Raw genomic sequence first — 12,546 nt, forward strand, 5'->3', positions numbered from 1 at the left:
GAAACACCTTGTATTTGGGTTTGAGATTGCCCAAACCATCATCCAAATGTTTGTTGTACAAGTCCAGTATGTCCGCATTTTAGGCTCCTCATGATCACAATGAATGTAAGCTCTGATATCTTCATTATGAAGAACGTCATAGGGTATCAAAGAAAATGCACCTTTCTGATTATCTTTAACCAACTTAAAAGGGTGTTTCTTGAAAATAGGTTGGGCACTGTCCTTAATGTCAACCACCAAAGGGGTAGAAACACCAGAAGTTGAAGCCATTTCTAATGCTAGGGTTTGTGAAAATTGAAAGCTTGAAGAGATAAATACCTTGCTTCATAGTCAGGCACTGAAATTTGCTTTGGAGTCACTGAAATCATTGTGGAAATAGCCAAATCACTTTCCTCTCTTCTATGCACTATTCGCTCGATCGTATTGTGATAAATGAAAATTTGAAATGCACTTTTATCCTTCAAAAAACTAATTTTCCACTATAATAAATGTAGCAACTATTTACCATGAGTTTCATAAAGTGGCATATCGGAGCATCAAATCATTACTAAAACTTCTAGATATCATTTGTATACATGATTCAATCCTTCTACAACCTTCTGGAATCGATTGCAGACCACCAAAGAGGGGGTTCTTAGAATCTGCATGAAAAGCTCCCCCTAAGGCATAAAGCCCTGGTTACCAGATGAAGATCCTACACCGAATTCAGATGTAGACTCGTTGTCATCTTTAGATTTATCTTTTCTAACCCATGTCTTCTCATGTTTATCTCTGATTTCTTCTACCTTCACTTTTCCCTTCTCATCTAATTTGTTCTTGTCTACCGGAACATTGTTCTTGCTTCTGCAATACTTTGCAATGTGATTAGTTTTGTTGCATGCATGACAAACAACATTATTTTGCATAGGTCTGAAGTTCATCTGATTTGGTCTTGTCCTATACTGATTAGAGATATGTCCAAACATCCCACAAGCATAGCATCTTTTGCGTTAGAAGTTATTCATTACTTCTTTACACACATTTGACTTGTGTCCAAAGTTATTGCATATGAAACACTGACCGGTAAAGGTAGTTCCATTATTCATGTTGTTCATTCCATTATTCATCCTACTTTTGCATTGATTCGCCATATGACTAAACTTATTTCAAGTAAAACATCTACCATTGAACTTATGAGCATTAGGTTGTCTTACCAGAGGATTATTTCTCTTCTTTTGATTGGGTTTTGCATTGCCTTGTCCAGATCTGGAGGACTCACCTTTCTCAAATCCAAGTCCTCGCATGTCCTTCCCATGTCTCTAACTCTTCAACATATCATCAGTTCTTGCTGAGCTATCTTTGAATTTGTCTTTGTATTCATTAGCAGTAGCAATTTGTCTTTCAATTTCTTGACCATTATTCCTTGACTATTTCAACTCAAGCTTCAACTGATCAATCTCATAGGTAAGCCTAAAACACTCATCTGCTCTTTCCTTCAGTGATTGTGCCAAATTATCTTCACTCTTCTTTCGATCCTCAATCTCTTTAATCAGACTCATCATAATGGATTGCATCTCATTATCCAAGGCAATATTCTCTCCTTCCAACTTGTTAACATCATCATCTTTATCTTGGTATTTCATGATCTGATCTTCTTTATCCTTCAACTTGTCCATCAATTCCTTCTTCTCTCTAGAGATGTTTTCTTCATCCTTCAAATCATTAATGAAATCATCAGCAGCATTCAAGTTATTCTTCAAGGTACAGATCTCATTTCTAGCTGCATCAAGATCCTCAGGTGCTACACTAAGTTGTCTCTGAAAGCTAGAATCTATTGAATAAATCTCCCAGACCTTCCTCAAGTGCTTAATCTTCCTCAAAGGACCTATGCTCTGATACCAATTGTTGGAATCAGGGATCACTGCGAGGCAAGATGAATCAATGATCAGTCAGTTAACAAATTTTCAAGATTAAATTTAAACCACCAGAAGCAAATACTTGAAATTGAAATGCAGAAACATTAAAAAAACAACCACAAGATCATAACACTGGTATTTTTATGTGGAAATCAAAATGGGAAAAACCATGGTGGGATTTGAACCCACAATATTATTCCACTACAGCCAGTAGCAAAACAATATTACAAAATGGGAATGCACAGGAATTTAGGCACACTACCTAGGGCTCACTACTAAATTACAATAACCCGAAAGGCTACAACCCTCAGGGAAGTCTCACTAACTTACAAAGCTATAACAATAATGAATTACAATGTATGAACTCTGAAATAGTATCTACAATGCCTGGATGAGTTCTAGTTGAGTGTTGAATATACTGACTGGGTCACCTTCTCTGTTCTACTCTGTTCTGTCAGCTATTGGATCAAGAATGCACATGTGAAACTATGCCAAAATGGTTCTTGATCACCTCTCGCTTGCATACAATCGCATCATCTATCAAATAGATCACCCGCACCAAACTTATATATCGGCAACAACAAAATAGGTTATTTACCATGTCGACATGAAGGTGTAATGTGTAGTCACATGTCAGCTTGACCGGATCCAAAAAGATAAGTATGGTTCACCAAAATAATAGAAAAATGATGTGTTTAAGTTGGCCCAATCAACAAGAACACGATACAATGCACCGCAATCATTGGAAATCTTCCGGACTCAAAATTGCTCCATTCTTTCTGAAATGTCGGTTAACAAGCTACCATTTAACACTCACTTCCAGATAAGAATAATTACAACCACTAGATTGAATCTCCATGAAGAGTTTCCATCAATGACAACCCTAAACCAATGATCAACTACCAGAAACCATCAGATGAGTATCAATTGCCAACAGATTATCTGTAAAACTTGTTTATATTTTTATTCAAGGTTTCTTGGAATTTACAAATCTAGAAATTAGATCATCCAATACTCTAGCATATAGTATACTCAATATGTGCCCAACCATGATGATTTTATAATTATTTCTCTTCTTGGTCACCTAATTTAAAATAGGATACATCTATCTTGGTGAGAACCTATGGAAAAAAAAACATTTAAAACAAATTAGTTGTATATGTTTTTAGAAGAGTTGGACTCTAATGAATAAATTAAGTTTGTGGACTCTTTATGTCAATTGTTATACATACCCCTTCTTGGTCACCAAATGTAAAATATGATACATCTATCTGGGTGCGAATCTATGAAAATAAGTTAACTAAAAATATTAGTTGTATATGTTGCTAGAAGATTTGGAGTCTAATGAATAAATTAAGATTGTAGACTCTCTATGCCAATTGTTTTACTTACCCTGAGTCTGAAGATAGCTTGTAAGACCATATGATCCATGAAAAAAAATTAAATTATTGCTTATTCCAAATTAGAATTAATACTTGGTTAAATAGAATGTTATTAAGAGAAAATTTGTAATTGAAACAAATCACTTTGTTAGAAATTACATAAGAAGATTTCTTAATAAAAAGAGTTTTCACTAAGAATAATATTAAATTTGAACATATGAAATACCTTTCTACTTTTTTATTTAAATATAATCTCTTTTTTATAAATAAAATATTTATAACTTTTTATAAAATATTTATAATTTTTTATAAATTATTATCAAATAAAATATTACAATTATATTAACTAAATAAAATAATTTTACTATTATTTAAATAAAATTAATTTTTTAAATAAATCTTAAAGAGACACTCATTATCTATCATATCTAAATTAGTTAATTCTGACATACTTGAATCAACTATATTTGTTTCTTAGAATAAATCTAATGATAAATAAATAACATGCAACTCCTTAATTTAAGATTGGTTTGTTTTTAAAGAGGCACTCCTTATTCATCACTCATCATCAAAGTGATCTCTAGAAATGATCCTTTCTTATAAAATATTTAATTGTTGAATTTTTATTTTAGATATATTTTTATATCACTTTATAATTTTATTTTTTTTCTCTTAAAATGCAACTGAATTTATGAATATTTATATTTATTCAAAATAAAGAGGTAAAATAGGACCAAACATGGCCACCACTATAAAATTTATATATTCTTAATAATATATAAGGATGGTTATTTTTATAATAGTATAATGTTTATTTTATTTTATTTTGAACAAAAGTGGCAAGCCGCTAATATATATATTAATAAGATATCTGATTCAAGACCTCAATAAAGAAAGAATCAGGAAGAAAACCCTATATCCTTGTTTAGATACAATGAACAAAGAGGAAAAGAGGCTATGAGAAGGAGCCCCCCAAAGATCCAAAGAGATAGATAGAACCTACCCATAGAACAAGCCTCTTAGGGTCAAATTTAGAGTAGCGGGTTGGGACGAGTCCAGAAGAAAACTAAAAAAATGACAGCCACAACCGATTATCATGAGGACTTGGAAAGTGGAATTTTGGTTGCCAGAACACACTAGAGCTGCCACGACTGGTTACTGGTTGTGTTATACCGGAACTTTGATACTGGTATGTTGTCCTCTTGACCGGTTCATAAAAAAACCCTCCATTACCGGTACTAGCCGGCAAGCTAAGAAGGTGACTCTGCTACTAGTTCTGTTATACCAATGGAAATAAACAAATAGACCAACACCAGTAATAACAAGGAGCAGTCAAAAAAATTTGGGTCATACCGATTGCAATCAGATTTTCCACACATCAAAATGGAGCATATTCTAAGTAGCCAAAAAAAAAGCCAGAATTACTTTACTCGTCCATGACTGCATCCTCCTAGGTTTGAATTTCAGGGGCATCGGAAGCGGGCTGAAAGGAGTTAGTCCATCCCAAGGCCTCATCCTGCACTGGTGTGTTGAGTTCTGGTACCCTATCTATAGCTCATCCCCTTTCCACCAATTGCAAAAGTGGCAGACTGGGATCAACATTTTCTATTTCCAGGATCACCATGAGAGCCCCAACTTTGATTCTGACTCTGTGCACAATATGGTCGTCCAATTATCTGCCAAATTGTTACAGGTCGTTCTTCACATGGCGAAAGTTTTTCCGTTTGAGGGCATGCTTTATTCGGTCATAAAGCACCATGTAAGCATGGCTGGATTGAAAAAGTGTCGTGGAAAAAGGCCCCCAAGGAGAGTCGACCCCTGACATAGATTATAATTTACCAGGGCTTCATGGAACGAGGCCAGTGGAAGCACATCCTATCTTGCCAACTTAAATAACACTAGTTCAAGCAGAGGAATCAATTGCAAGAGATCTAAAGAATTGGACAGAAAAGAACTGAGAAGTTGATAGGGATAAAGAATTATTTTGGCTTGAGGGGACAAAATCTCCTCTCCAATGAAATCTTTGATAGCTCTTCTTAGTTGTGGATTGTGCAAAAGAAAAAGTTGGTCGAGGTCCCTGTCATTGATGTGTCCATGAAAAGCCGCCAAGGGTTCTGAAATTCACACTAGAACTCGGTCGTTCCATGGCATATACTCCCAATGCATTTGTCTGCACCCTTCGCAAGAGTCATTCTCCATATTGCAGAGCACTAAGATACTTCAAAAATCAAAACACTTCAAAAATTTCCGCTGAGAACTATGTATATAAAAGTAGGTTGGTTTCCATTTATAAACAAAAAATAACATCTCGAAGTGCAATAATTAATCGGACTTTAAAATCAGGTTTGTGATTTCTTGCATTAATTTGTGACCGTAATGCAGTCAGGAGGATGTGTGAGAGGCCAAAATTTGATTTGTCCTGTGTGAAGTGACATCATGAAAAACCCAGAGTACTCGCACTAATCTTTCATTCATACCATCTTCAAACTACATTTAAATGCATAAATGCTAGTGTCCTGTCAATCATCATGTTCGCAAGCTTTAGGTTAAATGCCTACATGCGAGTACTTATTAAGTAGTAATTTGTGATTAGAGAGTTGTACTTTCCTTTTGAACCAATTCAAGCAATTTGGGAAAAGAAGACAATTTAGTGGGAAATGCAACTGACTCAACTGAAATGCCATCGCAGCCCATATTTGCTAACATGTCAGCAACAGGGCTGCCCTCTCTTAATGTGTGGCTAACAATGTAATCCGAAAAAGTGTCAAGTAAATCCAAGGTATGCTTCAAAACATACGATAGATGCCAAGTCTTAGATCTTTTCAAGGTAATTGAATTGATAATAACTAATGAATCCCCTTCTATATGTATGTTGGAGAAACCACACTTCCTTGCTAACACCAGGCCAGCTAGTAAGGCATTTTCCTCCACCAAGTTATTTGTACCCGAAGGAATGGGTGACGCTTGGAAAGAACACATTTTGCCAAATCGATGTCGAATGCAAACTCTAATTCCCGACTTCCCTGGGTTTCCACGGGAAGAGCCGTCGAAGTTGATCTTAAAGAAATTAGGTGCTTGGGGTACCCATTTTATGGAAGACCTGTCTCTCACATGCACTGAGGACCAATTCGGGGGAATCCCTATTGGCAAAATAATACCATTCCATGATTTTGCAATTACCTTATCCCACTAGGTGAATGATTGGATGTCCTTGGAATTAGTGAGAGAAGAATTTATAATTTCTACAATCGAATTTTCCAAATTGATCAAAACTGGATCCAAAGAAGAGGATGTTTTTTTCTGAAACTTCTTTTGTTCCTCTCCCACCAAATGGCCCAAATAATGTGAGCAGGAGCACATTTCCAAATGCTTGAGAAGGTTGATGAAAAAAATAAAAGAGGCCAAGAGTTAAACATATCCCAAAGTGATTTCGGGAAGGGCATCATAACTTGGAGTTTATTCATGATGAAGAACCAACATTGGGATGTAAAGGTGCAGTGTAAAAATAAATGATCAACTGTTTCTTCCTCTGAGCCACAAAATACACAATTAAAAGCTTGTGAAATGCCCAATTTTACTAGTCTATCTGTTGTTAGGATTCTTTTGTTCAATGTTAACCATGCAAAACAACCTACTTTTGGTAGAACAATGTCATTCCAATAGAATGAGTAGGCCGCACTACTTACCTTATTGTTGCAACCCTATTGTAAGGCTTTGTAACCTTCTTTAATTGAATATTGCCCTGATTTAGAAGCTGCCCAAATTAACAATCTTCTCTGTTAGACATGAGAACTGTCCTATTCAATAAAATATTTGCCAAGGAGGAATATTGTTGGGTGGATATTGGGAGAAGAGTGGGATCTTTCCAAATTATTTTCCCTAAAAATATTTCTACAGCAGACACATAGTCACTCAACTTTATACCCCAATGAGCTATAGCTATATTCACAGTATCTTCCATATTAACCATTTGAGCAATTAGAGGGTTCCCATACCATGAGTCTATCCAGAAGTTAGCACTGAGTCCATTATTGGTTTCCCATGAAACGTACTTAGATATTAGATTTCTTGAATCCATCATAAAATTCTAAATAGAAGACCCCTTTGGAGGATCTAAAATTGTCAGCACTCTAGATGGTTGAGTGTTGTCCAAATATTTAGCTTGCATAATCTGGCACCATTTGGAAACAAGATTAGTGTACATTTTCCAAATCAGTTTCCCTCCAAAAGCCTTGTTGTGATGCTTCAAATTATGAAGACCAACTCCCCCTTGGGATTTTTGACATGACATATTTTCCAGAGAGGCTAAGGAGATTTTCCTTTCATTTGTCATATTAGTATTCCATAGAAAATCTCTAACAAGTTTCTGCAATTGTTGAATGACAGATGAGGGAGCTTTGAGAACAAACATGTAATAGTTTGGTATTGTTGTTAACACTGACTTGATAAGAAGAATTATACCTAATAGTGAAAGCCACCTTACTTTCCAAGCTGAAATTCGCTCCTTGATTCTACCAATAACAGCAGACCAATAAGAAAATTTGTTTGTTCCCATAAAAAAGGGGATGCCAAGGTAAGAAGATGGCAATTGATCCATTTGGAAGCCCAAAGTATTGGATATTATTAGTGACAAGATTGAGGGTGTGTTGAAGATGAAAATCTTAGACTTGGCAGCATTAATTTTTTGGCCCAAAGTAGAAGAGTAGATATCCAATGTTTGCTTGATGAGTCTAGCTTCTTTTAGAGAAGACTTACCAAATAACAATGTATCATTAGCAAAAAGAGAGTGAGTTACTGCTATTGAAGTACCTGGAAGAGTGACACCAAGCCAAAGCCCTTTTGAGGATTGAAAATTGATGTATCTGCTAAAGCCATCTGCCATGAGAATGAAGATAAAAGGTGATAAAGGGTCGCCTTGTCTTATTCCCTATGTACTCTGAAAAAACCCTGAGGGATGTCCATTTATTAGAATAGAAAAATTTGCACCTAAGACACAAGTTTTGATCCATTTGCACCATTTGTCTAAGAAGCCAAGTTTTGATAATACCTTAAAGAGAAAATCCCACTTAACCCAATCGTATGCTTTCATCATATCAAGTTTGACAACAAAATTTTCTTATTGGCTTTCATGGATAGAGTGTAAAACCTCATCTGCTACTAGGGCTCCTTCCATAGTCTCCCTACTTGGGACAAAGCCCCCTTGTTCTTGTGAGATGATCTTAGGTATGAGATAATGCATTCTAAGGTAAATGACCTTAGTTATGATCTTATAGATTGTGTTACAAAGTGAAATAGGTATGAACTCTGCGAATGTTGATGGAGAAGGTGTTTTTGGGATGAGAACAATATTTGTTGCATTAAAACTTTTTAGCATTGCTCCCCTTTTCCTGGATTCTTCCATTACCGCTAAGAGGTCAAAATCATCACATCCCAATACTTTTGGAAAAAGACAACAGTGAACCCATCTAGACCTAGCACTTTATCTGGGGAAAGGGAGAATACCACTTTGTGGACTTCCTCCAGAGTGAAAGGGGCCAGTAGGACATTGTTATCCTAGTCAGAGATCAAAGGAGGGATAGATTGCAGTAGAAGCTCAACATTATCCTTCCAATAAGGATCTAAATCAGAAGGTGTAGGGGCTAATAGATTCTTGAAAAACTTTACTCCTTCATCTTGAATGTCTGCTAAATTTTTAATCAATACCCCCGTGTCTGCATGCTTGATTGAGAATATAACATTTGATGCTTTTCTTTATTTTGTGGATGCATGAAAGAAATTTGTGTTCTTATCTCCCTGCTTCAGCCAGAGCTCTCTTGATTTCTGTCTCCAGTATTCTTCTTCTCTCTTACAAGCTTCTTCCCACTCACTTTGAAGACCCTTCTGTGTAGAATGCAGGAGCTGATCCATTCCCTTGGAAATTATATTTTGGTTAACTTCTTCCAATTGTTGTGCAATGAGAAAAAAAATTTCTTAAAGACCTTTCTATTCCACTCCTTAGCCTGAACCTTAATAGACTGAAGTTTCTTAAAAAATTGGAACATCTTTGTTCCACTACATGTAGGGGCAAATACCCACCATTGTCTTAATAAAGCCTGAAAGTGTGGATGTCTAAACCACATGCACTCAAACTTGAAAGAAGAACCAAAACACAGCATAGTGTTCTTTTTTTGCCATTCAAGGACAATTTGAACTGGGAAATGGTCTGATTATGAAATAGGAAGAATGTCTGAATAATAACTAACCTGATTAAGGCGCCATTCCAAGGGAATGAAAAACCTGTTGAGTCTCTCTACAATCTGAAGGAAGCCCGATCACTTGTTAGTCCAAGTGAAGAGACCATTATTGGGAATCACATTCAATAAATTATTTTCTATGGTGAAACTTAGAAAGTCCTGCATAGATCATGGGGGTGGGCAAATTCCTCCTTGTTTCTCCTTATGAGATAAGATTGCATTAAAGTCTCCTCCGATGATAAAATTTTGTGCTTCTTCTTGTTGGAGTAAAAAAGTCAATTTGTCCCATAGGTCTTTCTTTTCGTGAGTGGGGATGGGGCCATAAATATTGAATACCGTAAAGGTCATGTCATAGCATACTACTTTCAACATTTTCCAATTATGATCTTGATCTAATAGGTGAGCTTGAACTTTTTTAGGATTCCATAATGTAAGCAATCCTCCCGAGGCCCCAACACCTTTTATATGGGAAGATCCAAATTGTGTCCATTTAGCCACTTTTTTGTGGTACATTTTCTATGATAACTTCGTTTCTTGGAGTATAAAGCTGTCAGCCTTTGAAGAATCAAGATGTGATTTGATTCTCCCTCTTTTTTCAAGGGCATTAATGCCCCTAACGTTCCAAAAAATTATTTTCATTGTGAGCAGGGAGTGCCTTTTGCACTCCTTGTAATTCTTTTTGATACCTTGAATTTTCCATCTAAAGTACTCTGCACACCTACCTCTATTTCTTCTTGAATCTTCACAGAGTTCAGTTTTCCACCTCTCTTTTTTGGGGTTGTAAACACTTCTGATTTCAAACTGGAGCTTTGCTCAACTGATAAGGATTGTGCATAGTCAAAAATAATTTTCTTTGTCTCACCATCTTGTGGAGGGGCTTCCATTTCTTCCTACCTAATTTCCTGCGAATGGAGATCTAAGTGAGGGGAAATAGGAGAGAAATTTTGGTGGGTTTTGTTTGGTGGATTTAATTTGACAAGTTTACTTAGAACAGGAAATTTGTTCACCAAGGGAAGTTCCTCTTTATCTGAGAGGTCAATAGTTGAACAATAGCACCTTGCCTTTCGTAAGGGACACATTATGTTTGTCATACTAACACCTTCCACCTCTGCAATTTCCTCAATCATAGTGGCAGCTAAAGTGGATAGGATATCATCTACTACTTCTTGAATATGACCTTCCTTATTTGAGACAACTACCCCTGAAACTAATAAAATTTGCATTAAACTCTAGATATCAATCAGGGATTCATTAAACATTAGGTCCCAGACTATAGCTTCTCTATCATCAGATGGTTTGTCACATAATTGGAGAACTGGTGTGGACGTGAAGGCATATTTATAGCTATAGAGAATCCATCTATATATGATAAAGAAATTGTTCAACTGATTAATCTAGTAAATGTAGGATGGCTCAAGATTTAAATCATCATGAGGTTCCTGAGGGATCATTATATGGTTATATAGAATCAGAAGGCAAAACTGCCTCGCACTGGTGGGCAGTGCATAGTAGAGGGTTTGAGTAGTAATTTTTATAGACTAAAAGCTCTTAGCACTCAAGACCACTACAGGCATTAGTGAAATGACCTAGTTGGTGCTGATATTTGCAGATGACCTCTACGTTATCCAGAACAATGTCTTGATGCCATAAACCCCATTTTGATGTGATAGTGAAGTGCTTTGGCACGGTTTTATCTGAGCCAAGAAGAAGGCAAACTCTAACATCTCTTTCGATTATTTCAAAGGGTATAATATCATGAGAAATAAAGATTCCTATTTGATTGGCCATGGTCTCCACAATATCTAGATCTCTATATTCCAAAGGCAAACATGGTAAAGAGATCTAGTGGGGGTAAAATCAACATAGATTAGCATTTGGTTTAAAGTTTGGAATCCAGAAAAAGGTAAAAAGACTAGCCCCTTGACAAAAGCAACCTTTGTTTTTATGAATTGTGTCTCTATCTTCAGATGAAGAAAATAGAGCAATAAAAAACATCGAATGGCTATCAATGAAGAAAATGTCACGAAGACCCGACCAGTGACTATTTGCCCATGAAAGAAAATTTTGAAGAGGGATTGAAGAGCTAAACTTCCCGATGAGAGCCGACTTTTGGAGAAAGGAGACTGACTGGGAGAGAACATGGTCAAGAAAGGTTATCTTGATAGTGGAAGCATGCTCTACCAGAGCCCGAGTTGGAATGGGAAAAGAGGAATCCACCTCTTTGAAATTTACCTGTTTTCTTTTCCACACAAAGTGCACTGGATTTGATTTGAGGGGGTCTCCATGGTCACCTTGTTGATCTACTCCATTTTTCCCTTCGGTGAAACAATCCTTGAAAAAAGACTGTTGAGATACGGATGGAGATGCTTTACAGATGTCAAAAATTAGTTGTTTTTCTTGGTGTTTTGATTGAAACGCTGTCGAAAGTGGAAGCTTTTTGGCAGGATTTTGAAAAAAAATTCTCGCCTAAATGATTTTTGAAATGATGGGCTAGGGTTAAAATAATTTTTTTTCCTGCCCGAATGGTTTTTGAAAAGGTGGGCAGTGGCCTGAGTGTCCTCTGGAATCCTTACAAGCCCCTTGGTTGTGAGAAGCTCCTTGGTCGTAGTTGTTGAAGTTCAAATAATTCTGCAGATTTCCTTTTTCTTTGTGGGGTTGAAAATGAAATGAGCGGGTCGGTTGAGAAAGAGGACAATTAAAAAAAGTGTCAGGGCTATCTGACTGATCTTGTAGACATTGGAAACGACTCAACCATCAGTTCCCTGAAGGTAAGTCTGAAACCAGTTTGATAAAAGGTTTGTCCCTGAAGATTTTGGTGAAGGGGTGAAGGGATTGATATCAAAATTTGAATATTGGGCGAATCGAAGGGCATCCTTATTCTATCCTTGATGAGCCTGGTGAGGGTCACTGAAACCTTGCCGCCATCTTTTATTTCCTACAGCCCTGCAATGGCATCATGCCGCCATCTTCCTTTCCCTATAACCCTATTTTGAAGTCCTACTAAAACCTATGACCCTCCTCCCATGGCTTCTTGTA

Source organism: Cryptomeria japonica, chromosome 7, assembly GCF_030272615.1.
Source record: "Cryptomeria japonica chromosome 7, Sugi_1.0, whole genome shotgun sequence".
In the NCBI taxonomy this organism is placed as follows: Eukaryota; Viridiplantae; Streptophyta; class Pinopsida; order Cupressales; family Cupressaceae; genus Cryptomeria; species Cryptomeria japonica.